Below are 10,907 nucleotides of genomic sequence, written 5' to 3'. Positions count from 1 at the left end.
ATCTGTAACAGTTTCTATATGTTTTACATCTGTAACAGTTTCTATATATTTTACATCTGTAACAGTTTCTATATGTTTTACATCTGTAACAGTTTCTATATGTTTTACATCTGTAACAGTTTTGCGTCTTTAGCTTATGTGTATTAGTCTTCGCATTAAAGGCTTCTCCTTTATATTTCAGCCGTTTTCATTATTGTTATTCGTTTTATCTTCTCAGCCATAACTATGATTCCAATCTCTCTCATTCCTTTTCCAGACTTTTTCGGTATTGTTCCTAGTGCTCCTAAATAATAATAATAATAATAATAATAATAATAATAATAATAATAATACAGTGGAACCCCGGGATACGGTGGCCCTGGGATACGGTTTTTCCAGATTACCATGTGGAATGCAATTTTTTCCGGACCCTGGTTACGGTATTTGCCCCGCTTTACTGTGTTAATTATAATGTTATTTGATTATATACATGTGTATTATATACTGTACTGTATTTTGTTACGAATTTTTCATATGTACTGTATAAAATGTTGTTCAGGCCCCGCCATATGGCGATTTCACCTTACGATCACAACCTCGGAATGGATTAATGTCGTATTCCGGGGTCCTACTTTAGCAGCAGCAACTACTACTACTACTACTACTACTACTACTACTACTATTATTATTTCTTGATGATGATGATGATGATGGGCGAGCATTGTCTGAAAATTCACTCTATAATCGAATTATCCAAGAATGTACTATTGCTTTTTTCATGGGACACGGAGTCATTTTTGTTTGGATAATGCCGGACCCCACAGGCCTTTCTCCGCGTGTATGGGCGTGTCATGGTGCGGAAAGATTGAGGGGGCATTTTCTTTATTTTTTTTTCTGGAATTTTTTTTTTCTTTTCCTTGAAGGGTGGATCCAACTCGTTATATAATCTTAATTTATTGTACATGATAGCAAAACATTAAATTTATGCGCAAAAAGGGACCGGTGGTGCAGAAGGAGGGGGTAATGGGTGCGTTAGAGAATAAGGACATCCACTCAGTTTGTGCGTTTATCGCTAGTTGAATGAAAATTTGGGTGTTTGTGTAGATTGGTCATCTTTTAAAGAAATGCATTTCAGATGAAAACAGCGTACTTACGTGACATGTCGAAATTAATATACATTCCAAAAATTAAGGAAAATATTGCAATAGAAAACTAATTTCAAGTAAAACTAGAATTTGTTGAATTATCGAGTTTTATCGTGTTTTTATGTGTGAGAGTTGTGCAACTAATTCAGTATGACAAACTGACTTATCTCCCTTGATTTAAGTCGATATACATTAAGGACACGCCATTTTTAAACCTTTCAAACATTGCAGAATGTAATTGATGTTTTGTTAAAATATACATCTAGAACACTACTACATCATTTTTCATAATTTTTATAATCTATATTTCGACATGCCATGTAAGTACGTAATAATGTTTTCACCTGAAATGCGTTGGCTTAAAAGATCACGAATCTACACGAGATCCGAAATTTGAACCGTAACCGGCATGAGAGACAGGTTAAATTGAAGCGTGACAGATCGATTGACCGGGATGACACACTCTCCTTGTTAGGTGCAAGGGCGTATCCAACAAGGAGGAACGGAATGGCGGTATGGTAGGGCTAACGAAAGTGGAAACGATGGGGGGAAACGTAAGCCTTTCTTTAAAACAATTCCTATCATCAGTTCTCAGACGAGAGTGTTGAAAGTAACCAAAGTCTACTATTGAAGAAAGAAGATCGTTTCTTATCGGACACTTTAGTTTATCCCGAGAAAAACGCACTACCACCACCACAACCACCACGACCTATATCTCTTCTTCTTCTTCTTATTATTATTATTATTATTATTATTATTATTATTATTATTATTATTATTATTATTATTATTTGCTCACTGGAGTAATCACGCAGGGCATCATCAAAGATTTCTCTCTGAGAACAACTTGTGGCATTCTCTGAAGTCGCCCCAGATTTCCAGTACTCTCCACTTTTTTCGATAGCCATTGCAGATGGATTTGCGTTATCGTAACAGCCGCTTACTATTGATTTCTCTTTGGCGGCGATCATCTGTTTCCACTGGAATTTGGGTGGCAAAAAACCTCCCCAAGGCCCCAGCATGAGTCTGGCTAGTGCTTTCTCTCCTAGGTCTTTCATTCCTTTTTGAACCTCCTCGCTTATTCGGTGTGGTGTCAGTTTTTGGTGACACAAAAAAAAAACATCGGGGGAAATGTAAAGGGGTTAACTTAAAATATACAGTTTCAATTTTCATGATTCCATGTGATACTCCTTTGTGTTTTACATCTTTAGCATTTTCTGTGTGTTCCGTTTGTGCCTGTAGTTTATGTATGTTTCTGTATTCAAGGAATTTCCTTAATATTTCAGCAGTTTTCATTCCTGTTATCTGTTGTATCTTACCAGCCATCCCTCTGATTCCAATTTCTCCCATTCTTTTTTCAAAGTTTTTTGGTATTGTTCCTAGTGCTCGTACTATTAGTGATGTTATTCTGACTTTTTTTTTTTTTTTTTTTGTATCTTCCATATTGATTTCTCTAGCCAGTTCAATGTAATTGTTCCGCTTCTCCGTCTCCTTTATCTTCACTCTGTGGTCTGCTGGAACAGCAAAATCTACAATCTGACAGGTCTTTTTCTTCTGGTTAACTAGTATGATATCGAGTCGTCTTGCTTGAATAGATTTATCCGTTTCTATATCCATGTCCCATAGTAAGTAGCTGACCGAAACATACTCATAATGTGTAGCAACATATTACTGCGTATGTAACAACAAACAGAGTGCATACCCTGTTCCACTTCGGTATTGAGCACTCTTTTATTAATCCCATTAAACTTCATTGGTTAATTAACCTCTGGAAAACAATAACCACAGATTATATATATATATATATATATATATATATATATATATATATATATATATATATATATATATATATATGATTATTTAATTTAATCACATAAATTAATATACGAAAGTATAAATTTATGCGTAAACTTTAAATATTTACTTCAACAGTGCTCAATACGTAGGTAGAGCTTGGTAGTAAGTTATAAAATATATATCGCAATTAAGCTACACAGAAAATTCCGCGTTTCATCCACGCTAGAATTCATCAGGCTTATGCGAGGATTTTGTGGTTGTCTCACTTTTTTTATACGCACCTTATTCGCTAACTAAAAACACAATAGATGGTGCGTGTATAAAAAACCGCGAGACAACCACAAAATCCTCGCATAAGCCTGATGAATTTTATCGTGGATGAAACGCGGAATATTCTGTGTAGCTTAATTGCCATATATATTTTATAAATTACTATATGTATATGTATATATATTTTTTTTTTATTATTCAATTTTCACCCCAAACAAGGCACAGTGCCACTTTGAAACAGGGGGCTACTATTAGGGAATTAATTAGCGGGGTCTTTATGGAGGGAGAAGAGTAGAAAGATGTTTGTTAACATTACACTTGAACTTCTGCATATCATTGCAGTTGGGAAAGCAGAATCCCGGAAGGGAGTTCCAAAGACCCGCAGTTCTGGGGAAGAAACTATTGGAGTAAAAGGCTTTCTTGCACCTAGGGATCTCCACTGTAAAGGGATGAGAATTAGTAGCTTGTCGGGTTTGTCGGGGGTAGTTACGTCGGGGAGGTACAAGTGTTTGCAGTTCGTCAGAACATTCACCATTAAAGTGTTTGTAGAACAGGCAGAGGGATGCAACATCTCGTCGATGGGACAGAGATTGAAGCCTAGATGACAGTTCAGGACCTATCAGATTGGCGACTCTTTTTTGAACCCTGTCCAGGAGCGAGAGACAAGCAGCAGATGCACCAGCCCAGATGTGACAACAGTACTCCATACATGGGCGAATGGTTGCCTTATAGAGGTATAGGATACTGGCAGGCGTAAGTAGTTTTCTAGCACGGTAGAGGGAGCCAACCTTCCTTGCAGCAGCCTTGGCAATGCTCTCAATGTATCTATTCCAGTTCATATTCCCTGTAAACGTTAGGCCGAGGAGTTTAAAAGAAGTACTTTCAGGCAATGTGTTCTTGGCCATTGCTATTGGTGGTAGAGAAGGTTTCTTGTAGTTATTGAAGGACACAAGCTTAGTCTTAGCAGCATTGAATGAGACCAACCATTTTTGTCCCCATTCCACTACGGATTGGAGTATGTTTGTATATATATATGTATACGTTTGTATATATATGTATACGTTTGTATATATATATATATGTATATGTTTGTATATATATATATGTATATGTATATATATATGTATATGTGTGTATATATATATGTATGTGTATGTATATGTATGTATATGTATATGTATGTATATGTATACACATGTATATATATGTATGTATATATATTTATATAAATGTATGTATGTATATATATGTATATATATGTATATATATGTAAGTATATATATATGTATATATATGTAAGTATATATATATGCATATATATGTATGTATATATATGTATGTATATATATATGTATATATATTTATGTATATATATATGTATATATATATATGTATATATATGTATATATATGTATGTATATATATGTATGTGTGTATATGTATATATATATTTATATGTATATAGGTATGTATGTATATGTAAATATATATATGTATATATATCTATATATGTATATATATATATTATATATGTATGTATGTATATATATATTATATATATATATTATATATATATATATATATATATATATATATATATATATATATATAGTATTTATTTTGACAGTGCTCAATACGTAAGTAGAGCTAGATTTTCAGTTTTGAAAATATATATGACAATTATACTGCACAGAATTTTCCCCGTTTATATGCGTGAGTTTTTTTTTAATCTTCCTTTTTTTGTGTTTATAATGTTTTAGTATGTTCCGATTATTTTGACAAATTTTTCGGAATTCTCGCATTTAATTGCGATTGTCACAGTGGCTAGTTGATTAAAAATGTTAAGGTTAACCTTATTCGGTTTCAGGTTTCACATCCGGAAATATTCATTCCTTTATCTGATTTGTTTTGTTTTTTTGTTTTTTTTTACATGGGTGTCACCACTTATCAAGGCCCAGAGGCCACTCGAGGATAAGGGTTAATAGGTATACATTAGTCATTGTGATTTTAGCATAGTAAACAGTGGGAATTTTGTAACTTGGATTACTTAGGGGGACGATTCAATTAGAACTTGTTCACATTGGACTTTTTCTTTTTTTTTCATTGGTACCAACACATTATCAAGGCCAAGGGGCCACTCAAGTATAAGGGTTAAAGAGTGTACAGTAGAAATTGGACAATATAATAATCATTAGTAATGAAAATGTGTTAAATTTGATAACTTATTATCTCATCAAGAACTTATTTACGTTAGACTTGAAGACAACCATATTGTAGTCAGCCGGAAAACAGGAAAACGGAAGACAATTCCACAGGCGTGCAGTTCTAATAAAAAAGCTTTGTTCATGGAATCTACGTTTAGGTTTAGGCACAGATAAAGAGTGGGGGAATTATTAATAGTGTTTACAGCTAGACGAGTGTTTCTTGTGAAAGTTTTGCGAGGGGGGACCATAGATTGAAGCTCAGTCGAACACTTTCCATGAAAATAACGATACATCAGAGACAAACTCTGATTTGTTCTCATATCAGCACACACTCCCATTTGTACATGTAGACCAGCCGCAACAGCGGCTATAATATTCGTGAGGTACGTGAATTGTTAGGTGTGTCAGAATTTTTTGGGAATTTTTAACACCCTTAGCACAAAACTGCAAATAAAATATACAAAACTCGTAATTTTTTTTTTAAAGTGGGTTGTTGAATTTCTTTATCGAATATGCTTCCAAAATAAACTATTAAAGTTTTTCAAAAATAATAGAAATATTATTTTTTATTTAAAAAAAAAAGCGTTTACAAAATGCATGCGCGCGCTCATGCAGCCATTCTTTTCTACATAATGAAATGAATTGAATTTTACGAGTTAAATTTTTTCAATTTAAAAATCTATCAAAATTTTTCTATTGGTTCAATTTTTAAGATATTTTCAGGTTCAATATGAAATTTTATGCTCTTTCCAATAAACCGAATATAATATTCGAGACAAACGTTTTTTTTAATCACCCCCTCTCATTTGGAAATGTCTATTAAAAAGAAAATAATTAATTTTCTCACCTAAGTTTTATGTATTACAAATTGAAGATAAAAGATCAATAAATAAAATAATCTAATTAAAACAAAAACAAAAGAATAATTATGTGCAAATTTACCCGTAACGTCAAAAGTTTAAAACCTTTTTTTAAAAAACACGTTGATTTATTTTTTTTAAGTTAAACCTCACATTTTGAAAATATTGTCCTGTAAAAATTGGACAACTACTTAAATTTTCTATTTCATTCAATATTTTTTTTTTGTTTTTTCTTTTTAGATTTTTGAAAAAAAATTCATTGCATAAAGAAGAAATAAAATATTTTCAATCAAAAACTCATGTAATTCTTTAAGAGAATAAAAAAAATAATGGAAAAGTTTCGGCGTTTTTTTTTTTGTTTTGTTTTCTTTTAGTAAGCTTTGATGAGTGAAATGTGATCATTTTTCAAATACGGTGACCCATACTTTAATAATTTGATTGTTGAAAGTAAACACATGTCAGAAATTCAAAGGGGGGATAAGACAGATATCAGCACTTCAAATGTTCGTTTCTTTATATAGTTACTACCGGCAAATATATTTGGTCTAATGTGTTTTTACGTTTTTGAAATAATTAATTATGGCGCTTTTCGGTCTCTGCATTTGTCAAATGGAACAAAGGGAGGCAACTCCGCTCTGTGACCCCCTGTTCTTAAATTTTATAATCGCGGTCTTTTTGGATGATTGCTTAAATATTCTTTTATTTAAAAAGTACAAAGAATATAAAATATAAATATGGACAAATTCTTATAAATGAAGAATGGAAGCACCCATTGATTAGTATTTTTATAGGTAAGTGATTTTTTTGGAATTTATATATATTTATTATATTTGGGGTAAGTTAAAATTCGTTGAATTTCTTGAAATCTTTTTTAAAGATAACCGATTTAAAAATAAATAAATTGCATATTTTTCCATTAAACCTTTTATTATTTTAATATTTGGTCTTTGCTCCTTTTATTGAAAAAAAAATAGGGTTTGAATTACATTTTTTCAAGTAGTTATATAAGCTTCGAAAGATAGTGAGTCTAATTATTCAAATTTTTATCACTCATTTTTAATGGCGACATCTGACACTGCTAGTGAAGTGTTTCGGTGTGTGCTTTCCCAAGTCTGTTTGTCGCTGTCCTTAACGGTCTGTTAATGTGTGAGTTAATTTGAAGTCCTCGCCGTATTACGTTCTCATACTTAATCTATTACGATTCTATTATTATAGATTACTAGCATTTATACTCGGCGTTGCCCGGGTGTTTGAAGGTGTATGTTGATCAAATAAAAAAAGCGGTCAATTTAACTTTGACCCCTATTATGACCCCTTAATATTTTTTGTTTTTTGGCTCAAATAAAGTTATTAAGTTATATCCATGCCCAAGGAACCTGTATCTAAAATTTCAAGTGTTTAGACTCAAAATTGTCGGAGGAGTTTGGTATCAAATCGTTGAACTTTGACCCCTTAACAGCGAAATTTCTGGCCGAAAACGGATTACAAAGATTTTCCAAAATCTCAATACCCTGTATCTCAAATTTTGAATCTGTAGACTGAAAATTGACAGTTATTGCGTAAGGAAATGTACACAGACAGACAGACAGACAGACAGACACACACACACACACACACACACACACACTTTTATAGATATATAAATTATCTACTAGCAGGCCGCCCAGCGTTGTCCAGTCGAAAAATACGTATAAATATTATATTGTAATTAATACCGGGACAGGAGCTGCTAAAAACAGCCTATCCTGCCTTGACAGAGTACAAAATAGACTTCGTGGCTTAGTGGGGGATGCCCTTTTCTCTACCCTGCAACCTCTCTCCCACAGAAGAGACGTTGCGAGCCTATCCTTGTTTTATCGTTATTTCCATGGCAGGTGCTCGTCTGAACTCCAATCTCTGGTCCCCCCTCGCTAATCTTTCACGAAAAACACCCGTCTAGCCGAATCCACTGTGAAAAATTTCCCCCACTCTTTATCTGTGCTTAAATCAAAGCGTGGATTCCATGAACAAAGCTTCTTTCTTAGAACTTCAGGCCTGTGGAACTCTGTTCCGTCTGCCTGTTTCCCACCTGACTACAACTTGGATGTGTTCAAGTCCAACGTTAACAAATTCCTAATGAACCGTCCCCTTAAGTAATCACTTCATCAAATCTCCACACTAACGTAATGTACTTGCAATAAGCCTTATCCCTGAGTGGCTTCCGGGCCTTGATAAGTGGTGACCACTGTGTAAAAAAAAAAATACAGAAACTGAGACATGTGCATGGGAGTATTATGTTTGTTTGTTTTTCCTAGCAGTTCACTTCTTGTAAGTAAAAAAAAACGATTAACTTATTTTTAATACGTATAACTTTGTTTAACGTTTTGATAAATTGTGAGTTGTACCGACCTCGAAAATAAAGTTATACGTATTAAAAATAAGTTAATCGTTTTGAAGTGTAGGATGGAATTTCTTAAATCTTGCCGCCTAAATCATGTTGCTCCCGGTTATATCTGCCATCGTATTTCTAAAATTAAATGTAGAAATACACTGGCAGTTCAACGTGTTTTCCTACAAGATGAAATCCTGTTTAATTCTGATACATATAATTCGTTACGTAGTAAACACCTTTTTCTTTGTGCCACGGTTTGGAAAGAACTATCTTTCTTTGATAAACTCCGTTTTTCTAGGTTTTTATCCATCGGCGATAATTTTACCCGTATTAAATGTACTTCTTCTTATGATAAATATTTAAAAAATTTAATTACTAAGAAGTTTGGGATTATAACAAATTTGGATAAACATATATTTAATTATTCTTCTCATGTTTTGTCCAATACAGAAGAATTTGTTTTATCTGCTGGCTTACAATTTTGCATTCCTCCCCCTTCTGTTGATAAAATCTCAGTATTTAGTGAAATTGAATTATTGTATACTCAATTAAAACACCATTCGCCTATCTCTACTGATGAATTAACTAGTGTTAAAATTCAGTTGGGCGAATTAGGTCGGAGGTTTTCTGCCATAAATACTAAATCTAGTGATTTTGTTTGGCAGAAAAATCATTTTGAAGCGGCAAAATTAATTAGGTCTAATCCCGACATTTATCTTTCTCGCCCGGATAAAGGATCGGGCGTTGTTATACTTAACAAAACGGATTATATCTCCAAAATGTTAGAAATCTTGGACGATAAAAGTAAATTTCTCCGTTTGGGTGATTTAAGCCATGATGATACTTTTCGTATGGAAATAAAAATCCAGAAAAGATTTCTCCAACTTCATAAAAGCGGATTTATTTCAAAGGAGATTTATGATAGAATCCGACCCATCGGTTCTCAAAGGCCTAGCATGTACGGTTTACCCAAGGTCCATAAACCCAACATTCCTTTGCGACCCATTTTATCTATGCTGGGTTCTGCACAACATGAACTTGGTAAATGGCTGGTTGATCTTCTTAAACCTGTGCTTTCTTTTTATTCGGTCCATTGTATCTATGATTCTTTTCAATTCGTATCTCAGATACAAAAATTACCTTTATCTAAAAATACCGAGTTCTTGGCTTCCTTTGACATTAATAGTCTTTTTACTAATATACCTTTGGATGAAACCATTGGTATTTGTGCTGACTATTTATACCGTGGCCCCTTAAAATCTCCACAATTTCCTGAACGAATTTTCGTTGAACTGATGGAACTTGCTATTAAATCAGTCTCCTTTAGTTTCAACAACATTATGTACCGTCAAATTGATGGGATATCTATGGGTAGCCCTCTTGGTCCTTCGTTAGCCAACATTTTCGTTGGATTTTTGGAAAACGAATTATTTTCCAAAATTACTAAGCCAGCATTCTACACACGCTACGTTGATGATACTTTTGCATGCTTTCCCTCTCGGAGCGAAGCTGAACAGTTTCTTCGTCTTCTTTGTAACCTGCATCCATCTTTACAATTTACTATGGAGGTTGAAGACTGTAGCTCTCTCCCATTCCTCGACGTTCGTGTTTCTAAAGTTGGTACTACGTTTGAGACCTCTGTTTATAGAAAACCTACATTTACAGGGCTCTATCTTAATTGGTTTTCTTTTGCCCCTCAGTCTAGAAAAATAAACCTCATTAGCGCTCTTACGCATCGTGCACTTATGATTTGTTCACCAAACCGTCTTGATACGGAACTTGGTGAAATCATAAATATTTTTCTTAATAATGGATATCCCATTAATATAATAAAATCTACTATTGAACGTAAAATTACTACATTTAATAGTGGTAAAAATATTGGTCCATCACGTTGTCCCATTTATCTAGAATTACCATGGTTGGGTCCTGATGGCCTTCATATTGTTAAAAGGATTTCTTCTGCTACTCAACGTTGTTTTCCAGCTACTATGCTTAGAGTAGTTTACACAACTCGAACCTTTTTCTCTTCTTTTCGTAAAGATGTTTTGCCAACCATTCAAAAGAACTCTGTTGTTTATAAATTCGTTTGTCAGTGTGGAGCTGACTACGTTGGCAAAACATCCCAAAGATTAGAAATGAGAATATCCCAACATATCCCTCGGGATATTCGACTACACCAGGTTTCGAGAACATCCGGGCACTCCCAAGCTCATGAGTCCGCCATTGGCAATCACCTGTTGAGTATAAATAGGTGTGCCGATCAATATTCCGATGG

This window comes from Euprymna scolopes, chromosome 12 (genome assembly GCF_053919585.1).
Source record: "Euprymna scolopes isolate OS-2025 chromosome 12, ASM5391958v1, whole genome shotgun sequence".
In the NCBI taxonomy this organism is placed as follows: Eukaryota; Metazoa; Mollusca; class Cephalopoda; order Sepiida; family Sepiolidae; genus Euprymna; species Euprymna scolopes.
This window is presented reverse-complemented; position numbering follows the sequence as displayed.